The sequence below is a fragment of the Sus scrofa genome, chromosome 10, assembly GCF_054392235.1.
Source record: "Sus scrofa isolate SSC_HxYL_T2T_F1_AM1 chromosome 10, Sscrofa_HxYL_maternal_Yorkshire_Landrace_v2.0, whole genome shotgun sequence".
NCBI lineage: Eukaryota > Metazoa > Chordata > Mammalia > Artiodactyla > Suidae > Sus > Sus scrofa.
The window spans coordinates 25,297,979-25,311,882 of record NC_139392.1 but is presented as its reverse complement, the minus strand read 5'-3'; the positions used below and the strand labels follow the sequence as shown (position 1 = coordinate 25,311,882).

Here is a 13,904-nt window from a genome sequence, read left to right as displayed (position 1 = left end):
TACATGGATTATTAGCAAGACAGCCCCCTCCTCTATGAGTTGTTCTGAGATCCTCTGTCACCTTCAACATGTGGCTCTAACTGTCACCCTGGGATGTCTCCGTTCCACCAGGAAGAAGAGAGAAAAGCATGTATCAGAGGGCCTGGGAGGCTGGAAATGGCATGTACCTCGCTTCTGCTTGCCTCCCTGCATAAAACACAGCCACGCAGCCACACCCGCCCAGGAAACACGGTCTGGTGTTTACACTCACGGCATGAAAAGGAGAAAATGGGCTTTGAAGAGCAAGAAGGCACTAAGTCCACTTACACTTTGAGCAGATAGGGACCAGAGAGGCTGGTGCTCAGGGAGGGGTCTGCAGTGGAGACCTCACTTTGGAAAACACATACGACAGTGTTGAAAGGTCTGAGCCAGGGAGCGATTCTCAGGTAGACACGGTTTAGAAATGCGTGGTCACTGACATTTATGGCCACGTATTATAAAAGGATAAATCCTTAAGAGGCAAACACAGACATCACCGTCAGGTGGGAGGGAGTGTGAACCTCGCCCTCTGAGCCCCCAAAATGCTACAGGGCAGCCGGTTCCTTGGGTGGGAAGAAGAAAGAGAGGAAGGTTGAGAATGTGGCTGTAGGGCTGTAGCCCTGAGGACCAGAGAGACCTGTTTGGGGCTGCAGATGTAGAAAGAAAATGGAGCAAAGTGCTGAGTGGGTGCCTGTACTCTTTAAGGTCTAGAAAGACGGAAAGAGATCAGGCAGGGCTATTTCTGAGTCACCCATTTTCGCTGTGGGTTCTTGGGCGAGTCGCTTACCCGCTCTAGTTGCTGGTAAGATGGATAATTATAAGAACTTTCCCCTGGGGTTGTGGGACTTCAATAAGATGAGGCAGGTAAAGCATTAGCATCTGTCACGTGGGCAGGGCTCAGTCAGCCTAGTTTTTATTTCAATATCCTTGAGAAGCATTTATACATTTGTAAATGGCCTTGGGCATCATTTAGCACATATTTGTTGAACAAATACGTATATACATAGTAAAAGCAGAGCAAATCTCAATGCCATTCAGAGATTTTAATGATAGATCATCAAATAATATTATGTAAAGAACACTGCAGTCTCAGGCATAAACAAAAAATACTGCAATATAACAAGACATTCAGGTTAAATTTTAAGGCTGTCGACCTTAAAATTACTATGCAATTTTTTTTTTTTGATTTCAGAAGAGGGTTTACAAGTTATATATATATATATATATATATATATTTTTTTTTTTTGGCTATGCCTTTGGGCATGAGATGGAACCATGCCACAGCAGTGACCTGAGCCACAGCAGTGACAACACCAGATCCTTAACCTGCAGCACCGCAAGACGGTTCCTTCTTAAATTGTTCCCTCTTCAGTTTTTTAAAACTGAAAGCTTATCGCAGTAAAAAGGGTAGACATTTCATATCTTGCTTCATTTAAAACATTCTGTAGTTAATTCTTCCAGTGTAACTGACTACTACACATCAATACTAGTTTCAATTCTCAAATCAATAGCCTGGATTTTTTTGGAAAAAAAAAAAAAGCTAATTAGTCTCACTGAGGGGTTACCTGGTAAGGCAGCGTAAGAGCCCCACTGCTCGTCAGGTATTGACTGGGAGGAAAGCCCTTCCTAACGGCCCCTGCGAGGTCAATTTACTGCTTAGGCAACTCGTGGGAACTAGCTGTAAAGACAGCCTCCGTTCCCTGGCCGGGTCCAGTTGGTACCACCTTATTTACACTGGGTGATGTTTGCTCTTGACATGGGCCCTGGTTTCCAGTAAGCGGGATGTTGTTGCCCAGAGAGAGAGAGGAAACCTCAACAAGCAACACAAAAAATGTCCCAACATAATAGATCTGGACTGTCGGCCCGTTCTTCAGAGACGGTGCCAACCCGCGACCAAGGGGAAAATGAAACGAGATCAGGGCTCCAGTGCTTGAGATGGAGCCGCGTGGCCGCCCTCATCCCCACCTCCGCCCCCAACACACTTCTCCGTGGAACCTTTGGATGGCCCTTCCCCATCCTTACCCTTACCTGTCTTTCAAGCTCCAACTCAAACACTGCCTTCTGACTCCTTTGTCTCGGGGCGGAGAGCTTTCTGTTTTGGTACCAGAGCATCTCGTGTTTGCTGCGGCTGACCACATTTCCCGGGCATCCTCCCTGCTTCTTTCTGCATCTCCATCCCTCTGACTCTTCAAGGAGCCCCTGCCTGGTGTATGTGCCTCTCCCCCGAGAGTCCTCAGCACAGTACCAGACCCTGATTTATCTAGTACAAACCTTTACCTGAGCACATCTTTCGCTGGATGCAGTTGCCTGGTAAATTGAATGACACGGCGCCTCATTGCCGGGAGACACTGATCAGTGGTTCTCACTGCCAAGTGTTCTGTCCCCGGGGGATGCTGCGGCTCCAGATGTTTTCAGTGGTCACCCCTGCGGAGGAGGGAGATGCTACTGGTGTCCAGTGGGCAGAGGCTGGGGATGTTGCTAAACACCTTATCATGTACAGGACAGCCTCCCACAAAGAATCATCCTTGCCCCAAACCTCACGTCTGTTTTAGAAGAAAAGATGGAGGCTGTGCATTCATTCTCTCCATGGGACCACATCACGCTAAGCAGCGTCAAGGACTGTTTATTAGACTGACTTACTGCCAAGCAGTGTCTCCAGTCCAGATCCACATCTTAGCTCCCGACCTGTCTTTCTGCTTTCTCCCTCTCTCCTTTCCTCCCTTCTCTTTCTTACCGTGTTTACTCAGCATCTTCATCTGCTCATCTCAAAACACATGTCAAAAATAAAATTTATCATTTTCTTGGGAACTTGCTTCTTAACTACATATATTCCCCCAGTTAATGCAATGCCATCTACCCAGCTACCCCAATGAAAAAAAATTTATATTTGGGAGTTCCTACTGTGGCACAATGGGTCAAGAATCTGAGCTTGGGTCACTGCAGAGGTGCGGGTTCCATCCCTCACCCGGCACAATGGGTTAAAGGATCTGGCATTGCCGCAGCTGTAGGTCAAAGCTACGGCTCCAATTCAGTCCCTGACCTGGGAACTTCCATATGCTCAGGCATGGCCTTAAAAAAACAACAACCCCCCTTATATTCACCTTCTACATGAAGCAAGCCTTTTTTTTTTTTTTTTTTTTTTGGTCATGCCAGAGGCATGCCAAAGTTTCCAGGCCAGGGATGGAACCCTTGCCACCACAGGAACAACGCTGGATCCTTAGCCTGCTGAGCCACTAGGGAACTCCAAAATGCACCCTTTTAGTAACTCCTACATCCTTCTATTCTTTTTAAGCCCTTATCACTTTCTTATCTTGACAAATGAAAGTTCTCCTAAGTGGTCGTCTTGACCCTCCAAATCCCTTTCCACGTTACTAGGACAATCATTTTTTAAGGTATTGCTTCTTTCTTTCTTTTTTTGTCTTTTGTCTTTTTAGGGCTGAACCTGCAGCGTATGGAGGTTCCTAGGCTAGCAGTCAAATCGGAGCTGTTGCTGCTGGCCTACACCAGAGCCACAGCAACACGGGACCCAAGCCGCGTCTGCGACCTACATCACAGTTCACTGCAACGCCAAATCCTTAACCCACTGATTGAGGCCAGGGATCAAACCTGCAACCTCATGGTTCCTAGTCAGATTCATTTCTGCTGTGCCATGACAGAAACTCCAATGTTGCTTCTTTCTGATTATAGAATCAATATGCAATCATTTTTAACAATCTGTAAATAGCAAAAACCACAAAGAGGAAAATATAATTCATTTGTTATGCTACTACAACTGAGTGCATTTCTTTTAGTTCTTTTTTTCTATGCACATTCTCTATATTTCTTATACTAAGTTGGAATAATAGATACATAATAACGTAACATTTGATGTTATTGAATGCATTCAGAGACCACCGTGCATCTGTCCTAATCGTGCAGGAAAACAGCTGGGTCAGACTCTCCTGGCTGAAAAGGACAGTGTAATGAAGGCGGTTCACATCCATGCCTCGTGGTACTGTAGTATCTCTCTCTCTAGGGATGCTCTACATTGGAGAGTTCTGATTGGATGGGCCCTCTGACTCAGGTGCTGTGGTCTCTCCTTCCATCCAGATTTGCCTGTGTGACAGTCTGCTCTCACCGTATATGTTAAGTTGCAAGATAGTGTAATTAAAAATGTCACATGTGAGATGCTCAGTTGCTGTAGCATAACAAATGAATTATATTTTCCTCTTTGTGGTTTTTGCTATTTACAGATTGTTTTATTTTATGGAAGTATAGTTGATTTCCATGCCACGTTAGCTTCTTATGTACTGTGACTGCACATATAAGGCTGAGCGGGCGAGGGGGACTGATGTCGCATGGGACCCTCCCCCCAATCCCTTAGACTTACCATTTGTAACCTGATGGGGTGTTCGGGGCCATTTAGAAAATGATGCTTCTGTCCAACCTGTTCAGTCTCCCAGCCGCAGGGGCATCTTTCTAAATCTTCCTGATTAGAAAACCTTCTTTAACTTGCCCAGTGGTGCCTGCGTCGGGTTTCCGGCCCCAGATGCCTGCTGGCGATCGGGATCTTATACATCCCTTCCCTCTGCTCACCTGCCTCGTTCAAGGGATGTTGTGGCTGCCTCCATCCCTCCATCCTGCCAGCACCAGCTGGTGATTGTGGCGATGGTCTGGATCCAGTCCCTGTGCCAGTTCCTAATATGAGGTGAGATGAGAAGTTCACCCCAGACCCAGGCTTTGAGCCTCAAACCGGATTGAGTCTTCACCTTACATGGGTCCCTCTGGCTCTTTATTTGTTTATTTTTTATTTTATGGAAGTATAGTTGATTTCCACATCACGTTAGCTTCTACTGTACAGCAAAGTGATTCAAAACTATACCATATATTCTTTTTTTGTGTATTCTTTTCCATTACGGGTTATCTCAGTCTATTGGAGATAGTTCCCTGTGCTGTACCTTTGGGACCTTATATGGGGCCCCTTATTTTAATTAAGCCAAATGTAGTCCAAGTATTACCTTTTTAAACCTAACCCGAAAATGACATTCCTAACGCAAGAATTGTACATTTCAGGTTACTGAAATGGTTGGTCTTTTACCCTTCTACATCCCGTGTTGCAATGATTTCCTCAGCTTTTCTGTCTTTTCTGATGCGGATTTTGTTCTGTTGGCTTAGTTCTCCCACGTTCTGAACCTCTCGGCTTCGAGAAACTTCCCAGTCTGTGGCGTGCATTGCTCAGCAGCGCGCTACTCCCAGCCTTCCAGAAGGCGCTCTTATCTAGGGTGAGCTACTTCCCAGGATCTGAGGTTGCCACTCCCTCCCATTTGCCTCCTTGCCCTGTAGTTTTCTGAGAGTTATCGTTCTAAGCCGCTATAAAAAGAAAGGTAAGAATGGGTGGGGAGCCAGTTTTCAGACTGGCTGGGACTCTGAGTATTTAAGATAAGGAAGGAAAATGGAGAGGAGGATTAAACACCTCGGTACAGCATCTCCAGAGGGTGGCTTTGATTTTACCTTCTGAACCAGGGGAACGCTTAAGGATTCTAAGCAGGTCGATGACAGGTCCAAATCAACACTTTCCACTTAGCTCAGAGCTGGTGTCCCTCCTGCTGCGCCAAGTCAGACACTCACCGTGGATGCTCGTGGAGTGTGTGGCAGTGATAAAGAGAACCCCTAAGTAACTATTTTTTTTTTTGTCTTTTTTTGTCTTTTTGTTGTTGTTGTTGTTGTTGCTATTTCTTGGGCCGCTCCCACGGCATATGGAGGTTCCCAGGCTAGGGGTTGAATCGGAGCTGTAGCCACCGGCCTACGCCAGAGCCACAGCAACGTGGGATCCGAGCCGCGTCTGCAACCTACACCACAGCTCACGGCAACGCCGGATCGTTAACCCACTGAGCAAGGGCAGGGACCGAACCCGCAACCTCATGGTTCCTAGTCGGATTCGTTAACCACTGCACCACGACGGGAACTCCCTAAGTAACTATTTTTAGTTAGGATTTTAGTAAGGATTTTTGTGCTGAATATTTTTTATTTATTTATTTTTTGCTTTTTAGGGCTGTACCAGTGGCATATGGAAGTTCCCAGGCTAGGGGTCCAATCGGAGCCGCAACTGCTGGTCTACACCACAGCCACAGCAACGTGGGATCAGAGCCATGTCTGTGACCTACACCATAGCTCACAGCAATGCTGGACCCTTAACCCACTGAGCAAGGCCAGGGATCGAACCCGCAACCTCATGGTACCTAGTTGGATTTGTTTCTGCTGCGCCATGATGGGAACTCCCCAATCCTTGCTTTTTGTACAATGGTCTATTCTCCCAACTTTCCTTTTTTCAAAGCATACCCAATCCTTGCTTTTTCTTATACCATTTCCATCTGTTCCAAAGTCAGGAAATTCTGAGTTTCATGTCAAGTTCTAGTGTCTGCATCTGAGGAAGTCCATAAATCTGTAAACCATGAGAAAAAGTGAGCCACCTGCATCCTACTTGTGTCCCAGAAATAACAGATGAATGATGAGAAGTCAATTAACCAGAATATTTTATGAAACAACCCGTCTCACATCTAAAGTTCAATGACGTTTGACAGCTATAAGGGAGGGGGTGTCCCAAATCTCTATACAACTCAAGTTATTTCTGAACCATCAGGGAAAAAGGATTAGTGTTATTTATTTATTTTAGTGTATATTTTATCGTGCTTTCATTCTTTGAATACTTAGGATCGTTGCCTGTACACACAACGCTATATTTAGCAGATTTTTTGATGAACTAGAACATCTCCAGTGGGAATTCATCTCCCCATCTCTGCAGTTTTACCCTCATTTTAACGACGCTCTTCAAACTCTGCTGTGGATCAGAGCTATCTGAACATGTGACTTTTCTTCTGGTTCAGTTGTTTGCTTTTGGGAAACAGACGCCAGCCCTTTTTTTTATCGTTTTATTTCTTGGATGCCTTGGCACAATCCTTGGCACACAGTTTGTTTAGCAAATATTGGTTCACACTCCTGCTCAAGAGCTGAATTTGCTTTTGCAAGGACACTAATCATCCAGTCTACCACAGGATTGCAAAATTCCCCCCTGGCCCAGCCCCCTCCATCGTCTGGGCTCCTGACTCTACGTCCCTGCCTGCATGGTCCACTTAAAGCAAAACTTCCAAAGATCCATTCAAGCATGCTCACAGCCACCCAGCTGATTTCTGAGATTCTACCACCAGAACCTCATCTCTTTAAAAAAATTTTTTATTAAGCTATGGTTGATTTACAATGTTCTGTCGATTTCTGCTATAAAGCAAAGTGACCCAGCCACAGCCACAGACACACACACACACACACACACACACACACACACACACACACACACATATATGTATACACACACACATTCTTTCTCTCATATTATCTTCCATCATGTTCCATCACAAGAGATTGGATATAGTTCCCTGTGCTGTACAGCAAGACCTTATTGCCTATCCATTCTAAATGTTAATAGTTTGGTTCTACTAACCCCAAACTTCCAGTCCATCCCACTCCCTCTCCCTCCCCCTTGGAACCTCATTTCTCTCGCTCTCTCGCTCTTTTTTTTTTTTTTTTGTCTTTTCTAGGGCCACACTTGAGGCATATGGAGGTTCCCAGGCTAGGAGTCGAATCGGAGCTATAGCCGCCAGCCTACGCCACAGCCACAGCAACACCACATCCGAGCCTCGTCTGCAACCTACACCACAGCTCACAGCAATGCCGGATCCTTAACCCACTGAGCTGGGCCAGGGATCGAACCCGTGACCTCATGGTTCCTAGTCAGATTCATTAACTATTGAGCCACGACGGGAACTCCAGGAACCTCATTTCTTTATCATAAATTCAGATGCAAATATATTTGAGAAAGGTAGTGCTTAAAGGTACTAGGCTGCTCTCCAGTCCATGATGAATGAACTATCTAAGTATTTATTTTACAACATGGAGGAGAAAGAGCCCGGTTATTGATGAGAGATTTGGAGGCCAGGGGTGCTCAGGAAAATGTCCCCATTGTCACACTGTGGCCCAAGCTTGGGTGCATTCTCTGGTGACGAAATAGCCTCAGGGAATGAACAGCCAAGGCAAAGATTCCCTAATTCTGCCATTCCTCTCCCATCTGGCTGAACTCACTCTAGTTTATAATTTAATTCCATTATTCTTGTTAACAGCAGCCGAAGGCAGCTGGCTCGAGTGGCTCCCCTCCCAACGTCTCTTCTTCAGAGGAATTTAATAACAATTCCTTTAGCCTTTAATCTGCCAGCCAGACTTTTAATTACCGCTCTGTTCTCCTGAGACTCCTCTTGGAGAATTCCACAACTTCCAGGACTCAAAACCGGCAGGATGCACTAATGAAGGCGCCTCAGGTTAACTCTGTCTTCAGGGATTGGGACTTCTCATCAGTTCTTGTTTATAGAGACCAGAGATTAAGCATTGGAATCCCTGCCCTAACACTATCTTTGGGACTGTACTTTCTCCTAATTTCTTGGTTCGGAGCACAGAACCAAGTTTTGTCACGGGGTGTTTTAAACAGCAAACTGCCTTTCAAGGCCAGCTTTTCCAAGGCCAGAAGCAGGGTCCTTGAGAAGCCGAGGAGTAAGAGTAAGTAATGATTTTCTCTAAGACTCACAGAGTCCAGCGTCTACTGAGCAAACCTAGAGCCGCGGAGACTTGTGGTCAATTCCTCTTCATTGTGGTTTGGTGCCTGTTTGCCCGGCAGCGTCCTTCTCTCTGAAATTAGGTTCACAATATTTGACTGAGCTTGACCTCACATGGGGATTTATGGAAAGTAAGGCACAGGCGACCACAACTGTGCAATCGTTTGAGCTAAAACATACCACTGTAACTGTCGATCTGAAGTTAAGGCTGGTATCACCCGATCAAAGTCAAAGTGAATTGTCGCTAAAATTCATTAGTCTGTTTTCTTCCTTCATCTGTGTGTTCCGTCCTTGTCCTGAAAACATTCTTTGACTGTTACATGGGCTGAGTCGTCCTCCAGGTGTTAGGGGATAAACACGACAGGTGAGTTTCTGCTCTCCTGGAGGGTTCGTGCTACTACTGTGTGAGAGGGGATGTGCTTGTTGGTGGAGAGACAAAAAAAATTGGTAAACAAATGAAAATACAAGCGACTTACACATGGTGAACATCACTGAGAAGCTAAGGGAGGGATTAGTAGAGATATTTCAGGTCAGTGTGACTGAAGGGGAGTGAGGTAGGGAGAGGAAAATGATAGAGACTCTCCTAGAGGGTGAAGGGTTTGAGTTTGTTTTATTAAATTAAATTGAATTAAACATTTTAGCAATGGCGTTCCTGTTGTGGTTCAGTGGTTAACGAACCCGACTAGGATCCATGAGGACGAGGGTTCGATCCCTGGCCTCGCTCAGTGGGTTAAGGATCCAGCGTTGCCGTAAGCTGTGGAGTAGGTCGCAGACACGGCTCGGATCCGGCATTGCTGTGGCTGTGGTGTAGGCTGGTAGCTACAGTTCTGATTCGACCCCCTCTATAGGCAGCGGGTGTGGCCCTAAAAAGACAAAAGATGAAAAAAAAATTAGCAATGACTTCTTTATTTTTACTTTCTTTTTTCTGAGTTTATAAAAATTGAAGTATAGTTGATTTACACTGTCCAGTTAGTTTGTACAGCAAAATGATTTCAGTTTTATATATATGTGTGTGTGTGTATATATATTCTTTTTCACATTCTTGGTTTTATTATGATTATTATTTCTTTTTTTAGGACCACACCCATAGCATATGTAAGTTCCCAGGCCAGGGATCTAATCAGAGCTACAATTGCCAACCTACACCACAGCCACAGCAAAGCCAGATCTGAGCCACATCTGAGACCTACACCACAGCTCACAGCAATGCTGGATCCTTAACCCACTGAGCAAGGCCAGGGATCGAACCCGAAGCCTCATGGTACCTAGCTGGACACATTTCCGCTGCACCATGACAGGAACTCCCGGTTTTATTATTTTTATTATTATTATTTTTTTGGCCATACCTGGGGCATGTGGAAGTTCCTAGGCCAGGGATTAGATCTGAGCCATGATTACAATCTATATGGCAGATCTTTAACACACTGCACCAGTCTAGTAATTGAACCTGAGCCTCCAAGCCTGGTGGGACCTGAGCCACTGCAGTCAGATCCTTAACCCCCTGTGCCTCAGCAGAAACTCCTCTTGGTTTTATTTTAAAAGCCAGCAAAAGCCACTCAGGTGGGAATAACATCATGAGCTGATTTCAACCCTCAAAAATTCTCTCTAGCTGCTCTTTGGAGACCTATGATGAGAAGGTGAGGTGGAGGCCGGGAGACAGCTGGGAAGCTACTGCAGGTGTTCAGATGAGGGAGAGCGGGGACTTGAATGTGGGGTGATGGTTGTGAGGAGGGCGAGGAGGTTATAGGGTCCAGATTGATGGTGAGCAGAACTATTGGGTCCCAGAGGTGGGTTGGGCTTGGGGCTGAGGGAAAGGAGAAATCAGGACCAGGTCTTGTAGTGTTGGCATGAGGCTGATGCTGTCTTTATGGAGCTGGGAATGTGTTTGAAGGGGGACCAGCTGTCCTCTTTCCGCTTTTTATGTTTGAGAGACCCAGTTGGTGTTCAGGGGGAAAAGTCAAGTGTGCAATTGTCCACTTAGGTCTGTGCCACCCAGGAAAGGGCAGCTCCAGAGATATTTATCTAAGCAACTGTCATTCCATGGGGTTTGATAAGATTCTCCAAAAATGGTGGACAGGGCCAAGACAGGAGAGGCTGGGGCTGAGCTGGAAAGAGGGCATTTCTGTGTTGTCAGGTTGATAGAGCAGAGGCCAGCAAACCACAGCCTGTGGACCTGTGTCCGCATGGCTACCAGCAAAGACTTTTTTTTTTACATTTTTAAAGGCTTGTAAAGAAATCAAAGAAGAATATGCAAGATTGTATGCAGCCTACAAAGTCTAAAATATTTATGATCTGACCTTTTAGAGAGAAAGTTTGAAGCAGAAGCTCTGAAGCCAGCAGAGGAAACTGGGAAGGAACATGCAGAAATGTCAGAGGGGAATCACAGGGGCATGATGTCCTGGAAACTACAGGAGGAAAGTGTACAAGAAAGTTCTCTGGGAGTAAGGTGAGGAGAAAGGATGATGTGGCCAGGATGGGCATACTGCTTAAGGTGAGCCGCTCAGCTCCCATAACCAACAACTCCCACATTTCACCGGCTTAGTTAATGCTGTAATAGCTTATTTCTCATTTGTGCAATTTGCAGTTGGCTTGAGGAGCAGGGGTGGTGTGTCCTGCTCCATATAGTCCGTGGAGACATAGCCCTTTTACGCTGTGGCTCTGTAATACCTCTGCGCTTTGAACTCGAAGCTGAATCGCCAGCATCAGGCCTGCAGATGGTGGAAGAGGAAGGATCACCGGTGACAGCTTCTTCATGGACCAGTGTCCTTCACCAACATTCAACTGGCTAGAGCTTAATCCCATTGCGACGCCCAACAGCAAGGGAGGCTGTGACTTGTAGTCTGAATCATCCCTAGAAGGTAAAGCTGATGGATTTGGTGAACCCTAGATAGTCTCCCTAAGCCCACCTCCCCGCCACGCCCACCTCCCCGCCACGCCCACCTCCCCGCCACGCCCACCTCCCGCCACGCCCACCTCCCCGCCACGCCCACTCGCACAAAGAACAGTCTTTGCAAAAGGCTGCGTATGGACTGTGGCTGTGCGGATGGAGATGGCAGACGTGGGCTTCTCTTTCAATAAGTGTGACCTTGAGGGGGCACGTGAGGATGGACGCTGGTGAGGAATGGAGGAAGCACTGTGTGGCTGTTACAGCAGTAATGATGGAGGATGGCAGTACTGACCGCCATCCACTTCTGAGCCTTTGTTGTTATCACTTGTTATGTACCAGCCATGATTCCTGGCACTTGTCCTATCTCAACTGATTAAATCTCTACAGTACTCTTAGTTGGTAGGCACTCTTGTTATTCCTATTTTTTTGTTTTGTTTTGTTTTTTGGATGCACCAAAGGCCTATGGAAGTTCCCAGTCCAGGCATGGATTCTAAGCCCCAGCTGTGACCTAGCCACAGCTGCGGCATGGTCCAATCCTTTATCCACTGTGCCACAGCGGGCACTCCTTGTGACTCCTGTTTTAACAGATGAGGAAACTGGAGAACAGAGAGGTTGAGTAACTGCCCCAACGTCACATAATTATCAAAGCTAGGATGACTAGCCAATGAAGTTCCTGGGTTCATGCCAGAACTCCCTAGAGTGGGCACAGTTTTTAGAAGCAAATGGACTTGAATTCGAATCCTTGACCTATTTCTTACTAGCTCTGTGACCTTGAGGAAGTCATAGAATGTCTCAGTTTTCTGATCTATAAAGAGAAGACTACCTACTACAGAATTATTGGTAGTATTAATATAATATATGTAAAGCGCCTAGTGTCATGCCAAATATCTAGTAGAGAGATACAAATGCAGCTTAATTTACTAAGAAATTTATATGTTCGAATAGATCTTTTTCTGTAACGTATTTTTTCCTTTAAAAAAATTGGTGGAGTTCCCTTGAGGCTCAGCAGTTAAGGATCCATTGTTGTCACTTTAGCTGTTCGGGTCACTGCTGTGGCTCGAGTTTGATTCCTGGCCTGGCATCTTCCACATGCTGTGGGAATGGCCAAAAAAAAAAAAAAAAAAAAAAAAAAAAGTAACAGCTTTAGAAAATTTGCTTTTGTTTTTATTTATTTTATTATTGATTGATTTTTGCCTTTTTAGGGTCACACCCAAGGCATATGGAAGTTCCCAGGCTAGGGGTTGAATCAGCTACACCTGCCAGCCTATACCACAGTCAGAGCAATGTGGGATCTGAGCTGCTTCTTTGACCTTCACCAGAGCTCATGGCAATGCTGGATCCTTAACCCACTGAGCAAGGCCAGGGATCATAACCCGAGTCCTCATGGATACTAGTTGGGTTTGTCACCACTGAGCCATGATGGGAACTCCAAAAATTTGCTTTTGCTTTATAGTCCAGTAGACATGGGTGAAAATGTCCTTATGTATAAAGAGGCTCTGCCTGACCTTAAAGAGGGTCAGGCATGGAACATCAGTCTGGACGTGATTTTAGGTGTGGCTACAACTTCATAGTCTTTGTAACAGCTTAGGGGAAACTTTCCCAAAGCAGTCTGCTGTCTGACAGCAAATTGATGTTCGTGCCTTTATTGTCATTTATCCCCTGAGCTTGAATAAATGTGCCTTTGTTTTACAACTGCTGGAAGTGGAGGGATAATCTATTAAAAGGCTTCAGCGCCTTTCACATTCGAAAGGTCACTTGCATTTTATAAATACAAGTGCATGGGTATATCATCCAGTCAGAAAGATATTTCACCGATCAAACCAGGGCCTCTGTCCAGCGTGGTGTGACGCATCCTAAATCCTCTGGGCCCTTTGCAGCAAGAGAAAGTGGAACAGGCTGACACGGGCGGAGAGTGGAGTCAGCGAGGAGCACTTAGCAGGTTGCAAACGGAACCTTTCTCACCTTAAATTTGCTAAAAAAATGAAGTGCCGACCCCATTTGGATGTTGCTCCAGGTGGTTTTTCTTCGGTGGGCTTTGTGTGAAAAGAGTCTGTCTTCAATCCAGGAGTGTTTCATTCCTGAAAGTGAAAGGCCTGGTTGTAAGGTAACGATGTGATATGGGGGGGCGGGGGGCTGCAGAGGGGAGTGCTGGGACCATATCATTCACATCAGAGGCTTTTAGCTGCTACTGGTGAAAATAAAACCTCTGGAAAAAGCTGTGTCTTCTGGGTTCTGGCCCCTTTATGGATTGACGAGGCTGGGTCTCCGTGGAAACACTCACCCAGTGAGCCCCAATCCCATCCTTGCCACAGCCGCTCTGGGCACCCTCAGGAGGGTGCAGGCTGGTCAGAACCCCAAGGCCA

At 46.0% G+C, this 13,904-nt stretch overlaps 1 long non-coding RNA gene across 2 annotated transcripts in view; it reads left to right on the top strand.

The window, feature by feature from the left end:
- Nucleotides 1–13,904, top strand: part of LOC110255655 (uncharacterized) — a 103,006-nt gene that overhangs the window by 71,849 nt on the left and 17,253 nt on the right. For both annotated transcript variants that reach the window (XR_014818262.1, XR_014818263.1), the window contains exons 6-7: nt 10,959–11,100; nt 11,239–11,512. This is a non-coding gene — a long non-coding RNA (uncharacterized LOC110255655). Of the gene's footprint in view, nt 1–10,958; nt 11,101–11,238; nt 11,513–13,904 lie in introns of those variants that run through there.